Raw genomic sequence first — 6,632 nt, forward strand, 5'->3', positions numbered from 1 at the left:
AGCAAAAACATTGAGCACTATGATTTTTCCATTACTTTCTTCTTTGTTATTGGAGCATTGCCTTAGATTGGACCATAATATTGATTTAATCCTCTTCTCTGCTGCTGATCCCATATTTTTAGCATTTGAGGTAATTGGACTGCTTTTCATCCTAGAAGATCAGAAAGAGGCTCAGCGGGCTTTGGTAATTATGTAATTAAGACATGCTTTTTGGCCCAAGATAAAAAGCCTGGATTTGAACTGGTGAAGGTGGATTTTATCTTTTTGGGTACAACTATCTGATAGCATTGTTGTGCAAAAGGAAAGTATAGTTAGAAGAGATGCCCATCTCTATATCATAAAGCATCTATGTCATTTTCTTTTGTTGGTGAGAAGGAAAAAATGGATGCTTCTGAATTTGAACTTGTAATCTATGAAGCAGCAATGTATACAGTGGAGAATGATGTACTTGTGCTAATAAAAACATAATCTAAATATAGCATAATCTAAAATAACCTTCTTCAGATGGAGGTTTTAAGAACTGCACGTTTCACTTCTTTGTTACACATTAACATCTGGAAGAGCTTCTCCATTCTGCTGTGGGGAAAGTAATTCATCCCAGCCATCAGTAAACACCCTCTACATGCTATCAGGCCATCTGGGGCTCTGTGACCAGATCTCTCCACATTTATGTAACTGTAACACATCAGCACCATTTTTTTTTTTTTGCCATTCTTTAGCTCTTGCATATTGTTTTTATATTTACCATATGTTAAATTACAGTTCACATTTTTTAGTTGTTAGTGAAAAGTTTTAACTATTGCATGAATATAACTAATAACTAACCTTAAGATGACTCATAAAAACTCTTTGTCAAAACTTTGGTTTTCATTGAGTCTGAATTTTAAATTGTCCTGATCTCTATGGATCTATGGATTGTTATGCATGTCCATCCATCCATCCATCCATCCATCTTCATCCGCTTTATCCGAGGCTGGGTCGCGGGGGCAGCAGCCTAAGCAAAGAGGCCCAGACCTCCCTCTCCCCAGCCACCTCCTCTAGCTTATCCGGGGGAACACCAAGGCGTTCCCAGGCCAGCCGAGAGATATAATCTCTCCAGCGTGTCCTGAGTCTGCCCCGGGGCCTCCTCCCGGTGGGACATGCCTGGAACACCTCACCCAGGAGGCGCCCAGGAGGCATCCTTGTCAGACGCCCGAACCACCTCAGCTGGCTCCTTTCGATGTGGAGCAGCAGCTGCTCTACTCTGAGCCCCTCCCGGATGGCTGAACTTCTCACCCTATCTCTAAGGGAGAGGCCAGCCACCCTTTGGAGCATGTATGGATCTAAAAAAAAAAAATCAAAAGTCACAGCGAGAAACACGGGTGAACCTTCGTAAAATTGACTGGACCACCAAAATTGCTCCAAGAGCCCACCACATCCAAGAGGTCACAGAAGAACCCGGAACAACATTTGAAGATCTGAATGCCACACTTGCCCAAATAAGATTAACACAGCATTTTATTAAAAGAACATCATACTAACAGTTAAACGTGGTGGAGGTGGTGTGGTGGTCTAGGGCTGCTTTGCTGTTTCAGGACCTGGACGACTTGTTATAATTGATGGAATCATGATTTCTGCTGTCTACTAGAAAATCCTGAAGGAAATGCTTTGAAGCGTAGCCTTACTTGTGTTATTCAGTAAGACAATGGCCAGAAACATAAAAGCAAGCCTCCTCTGAGTGGTTAAAAAGACAAAATGAAGATTTTGGTGTATCTTCACTGGACTCTTTGCAGTCGAAGTAAAACTAAGTAATCCCATGATTAGGTAATTTGCAGAACCACCTTTAGCAACAATAACCAATAAGCGCACTCTTCTTACAGTTCATTGAGGTTTTCAGACATTTGTTTATAGACATTTTTCTAAAGGTCCTGCATAGCATTTCAATCAGACTGAGATCTGGACTTCGGCTGAACTATGCACATTATGGCCAAAAAATGTTTTAAACATCTTCATCCATCTTCTTTGCTTAGGCTGCTGCCCCCGCGACCCGGTCTCAGATAAAGCGGATGTTTTAAACAGATTAAGATTTTTCCTGGAAATCCTTCACAAAAGAAAACAAACCTATATGGTTTTAGTCTTTTTATAACTGCACTGTTATTCATTTTAACAACTGAAGCCTGCAGAGTCTCAGATGTAGCCCAGTATCGCATGGTCTGATCTTAGGGTGTATATGCTGGGGCCTTCACTGCCGCGAAGATTGTGTCATTGCGTTAACACTGTGAAAACCACAGCTTTCATAGAGATGGTCACACTTGTTGATGATCAGTCATTTGATTATTTTTAATTCCAACAAGTCTCTTCTTTTTAACAAGTCATATGTCTTTGTATACACAAACTGTGCAGGCTGCGACACTTGCTCGATGAACCACTGCGCCTAAGGACAGCAAAAACGGCTGCAGACTCTTCTGTTTTGTTGTTGTTGCACAGCATGAAAAGGCTGGCACAGCTAGCAGATAATGGTAATAGCCACACAATAACTGTGAGAGACACTGTACAGAAAATCATTTCAGTGTTTTACTTGAGTGCTTTGAATTAAAAAAAAAATAAGCACAGTCATTTGCATTCCTTGAGGTGACTAAATGCCTGGAAACCTGGATGTATTCCAGTGTGTGTGTGTCTGTGTGCCTGTGTCTTGATTACGTGTGTAGAGGCTCCATCAGTACTGATGAAGGACCTGTCCTGCCAAATGATGAAAGATGTGACTCATGCATATGAAAACATCAATGGAGCACCTGGGACAGGCTGCCGACGTCACACACAGAGACCAACACATTGACATGTTTTTAATATGAAGTACTTGCACAACATTTACACATTCAAATCATTTTTTTCCATCTATAAATACATACTGACACACATAAACATATGGCATCTCAATCCCAGACACGGATGAAAGGGGAGGGAAGCACATGAAGAAATGAAGAACAATTAGGCACCTTTAACAGCTTGCTGATTTAATTTTCATGTCAGGACACAGTAGTCTATAAAGACACCCTTGAAGGTAAAACATTATTCATCCATTCATCTTGTCATTTGCACTGACACACCTCACTTCACACTGGGATGTTCGACTCGTTCATCCAGTGTGTAAATCTGCTTGTTTATGACCTCTTTTTAAATAAAATTAATGCCAAGAAGCACAAACTGAATCTGGCAGCCCAGTTAATTTTTAATTATGCATATGCTTTTCTTTTTTTTAAAATATACGGATATAAACAAGCAGCAACCTTGACAGGGTCGACGGCCACAACGTCTGGAGTCACCAGAGAGCCGGAGTCCGGTCTCCTCACACCTCCCGCTTGCGAATAAATTGCTTCACATATCGCGGCAACAGCTCCAGATGCTCTGAGTCACCTTGAGACAAAAGGCTGGCTTGCCCTCCCTGATAGGTGAGAAGAAGGAAAAGGAAAGAGGAAGAAGGGATGAGATGAGAGGACAAAATGTGTGGGTAGAAATGAAGAGAAGAAAAATATTTGGAGCAAGAGTTGAGGGGAGGAAAAAAGATTGTCGAGGGAAACTAGAGATGGCAAAGGAGATGGCTGAGAATTGTCACAGGAGGAGAGACAGAAAGCGAGGAGGAGGGCACGAGATGAGGTGGCTCGGCGAGGAGATGGAGAGAATAAGGTAGGGGAGGTGGAGGGAATGAGGAGAGAAGAGGAGAAGGATAAGAGAAAAATATTAGGACAGCTGATATGAGAACAGGTGGGAAGTGTGCAGGAGAGCAAAGAGAGGTAAGGAAAGATTTATTTCTCTGTGTCTGACAGAGGAAGGATTATCATTTGAATTGCAGGACGACAATATGGAAAACCAGGAAATGTGGAAAACCTTCCAGTGAAAAGATCCCAAGCATCTTCAAATCTTGGGTGAAATTACAGCTGCGTGAAGGAGTACAATTTTGTAATGATGGCCTTATTAAAATTAAAGAGAGATACACAAGCACTGAAAAACAACATCATTGCTATTTCACTGGCATACGTACATGCAAGAACATGCTGTAGATGACAGACGCTCTGGTTGTTTTGACTTTCGCTTTCATATTAACTAAATCATCAAAGCAGTACAGCATTCTGAGTGTGACAGCTGTCTGTGCATATGAGGACATATTTTATTGTGCTACAGTATGCAATTAAACTTTGAATTTGAGACTCCACGTGCATGTCTGTGCGTGCTTGTGTGCGTGAACGTGCGGGCATGCAGCAGCTCCCGCTGTATCCGAGACGAGACGATTGGATCTGCCAGCCGGCAGGAACGTTAATTACTTCAGCAATCTTCAGGCTCATGCCCCACAATCACTCCCATCTTTGGGAGGGGAATGAGCTCGGCCATTCAGGAAGGCCGAGGCTGTGATTCAAATCTGTTTTGAGGGAGAAGGAAATCAAATAAGCAGAACAATACAGATGGAGGCCAGAGCACGTTTGGATGTGCAATTTTCGTTTTGGCTTTAAAAATTTATATTTGCTTCTACTTTCTGTAACAGCTGGTACAATCATAGACAATAAATGCTTTGGTGTAAAAGTAACTCTACTGTTTGTTAAGTTGAGATCAATTTTGGTCAGGGAATTTTAAACACAGAGATATGTAACTGAATTAGACCAGTGTCAACCTAATTAACAGATCAATTATCTAGTGTTTAAACAAACTACTGAAATGCATTTTTTCTCTGCTCTTTAATCATTTTTAATCAAAGTAGGCTGCTTGTCCTTTTTTCTTCAGACTACGACAGACTCTTGTATAGTGAGTCTAACCATGTTAGAATAGCTAGATCTGGAGCAGCCCAGCATTACTGCAGCTAAACTTCCCCTCCATCACAACTACAGAGGGCAGTGATTTCTTCAATGTAATTTCCAAGTTTAATCTGTTTTAAAGCTTAAAGTTTTGCATTGTTGGAGACATGGCTGCTCTGAGGGACAGGCGGAGTATATGCAGACACTGCTGTAGCTGTAGGTGCTAATAATAATCAATATTAAAACAGGATGATAAGGAAAACATGAAACCCACAGCAACAAGCATGATGAAAAAGACAAGGGAACACATCAGACTATGAAGCCAAAATGCTAACCAAGGCTTTAAAATGTAAGCTCACTCCATAGTGGCTACATCTCTTAGGTTACAACCTTAATTCAAGCTACAATATTAAAAACACACCCACACTTTCTTTGCAGGATGTAAAAATCTTTTGCTGTTTATATTAACCCCATTAACGCCAGACTCCTTGTTACCACTGCTCATAAGAGCAAAAACGAAGAAAAAATTGTTGCCTGTAAACATAATCTGAGCAACAGTTATACTTCCTACCAACCCAAATGAGTACTAGATAAGAAATAAGTACTTTCTAGGAGACATGGTGGAAAAATGGGAGTGTGGTACCATGTCTTGCACCTCACACGGCATTTTCCTCAGCTTCTTATTGATTAGCTGAATTTTTCATCCCTCCCAAACTGTCACCAGTATCTATTAGACCAGAAGCCCCAATCCTGAGGCACACCAGTTTCTCAATGAGTTTTTTGGGGAGTAATTTCAGTGTAGCACATCAGGGTCTGGCCTGTGTGTACACAGCCTATATATCATCAGATGCGACCTCACCAAGAAACACAGAGGTAAACACAGAAGCTCTGCTCCACCTTGTCTGACGAATAAATCAGCTCTGTGGAAGATCTTGATTTCCTCACATGAAAGTGGCAGCTGTGATTAGCAGGTGTCACGCTGCTGACATCCTGTGAACAACAGTATAAAGCACACACTGTCGCCTCTCCTCTTGTCCTTCCAAGGTGACAGCTCCTGGGGTGTTTTGGCAGCGATTACTTCAGCAAATTAACAAAGCCTCACCATGAGCCGCCAATGGCACAGCCAAGGAACGAGGCCCCACATCCTGCCAGGAAGACACATAACTACACATGCACACACACACACACACTGCAGGCTACAGAAGCCCAAACCATAGCCCTCTAATTAACCAGTCCCAGCCTCCTGACCTAGAAGCTGTGAGCAGCCTTATTATCTTCAACATCTTTTTCCCTCTATGAGTCTTTCCCTCCTCCACTAATATGAGGTAAAGTCTTTTATCAGTTCCCAGAGTCAGAACCAGACACGGAGAAGCTGCATTCAGCTTTTATGCTCCTTATATCTGGAACAAACTCCCAGAAAGCCTCAGATCAGCTGAAACAGTTTATTTAAATCCAGGTTGAAGACTCACCTATTCTCAGCTGCATTTGAATAAAACACCAAATCCACACTTTTAAGCTTAAATTTCAAAACTTACATTTTAACTACTGATTTTATCTACTGTTTTTTTTAATCAATTTTAAATCATGCTTTTTATTTTATTTTTTATTTTTTTAACGTCTCTGTAAAGCACTTTGAATCACCTTGGTGTTGAATTGTGCTATACAAATAAACTTGTATATGTATGTATTTTTTTATATATATATATATAAAAATACATACATACATATATATGTTAGAAGGTGGTTGTTAAGCAATGTAATGTTGTCATAACATCTAAATATTCAGTCTTAGATATAAATTAGATGTTATTGTCATGAAAGTGACAATGATAGTGATATTTTTTAAATAAAATTATCTGTGTATGAAAA

Source organism: Diplotaxodon limnothrissa, linkage group LG8, assembly GCF_057381915.1.
Source record: "Diplotaxodon limnothrissa isolate DT_005_m linkage group LG8, D_limnothrissa_male_GT1.1, whole genome shotgun sequence".
In the NCBI taxonomy this organism is placed as follows: domain Eukaryota; kingdom Metazoa; phylum Chordata; class Actinopteri; order Cichliformes; family Cichlidae; genus Diplotaxodon; species Diplotaxodon limnothrissa.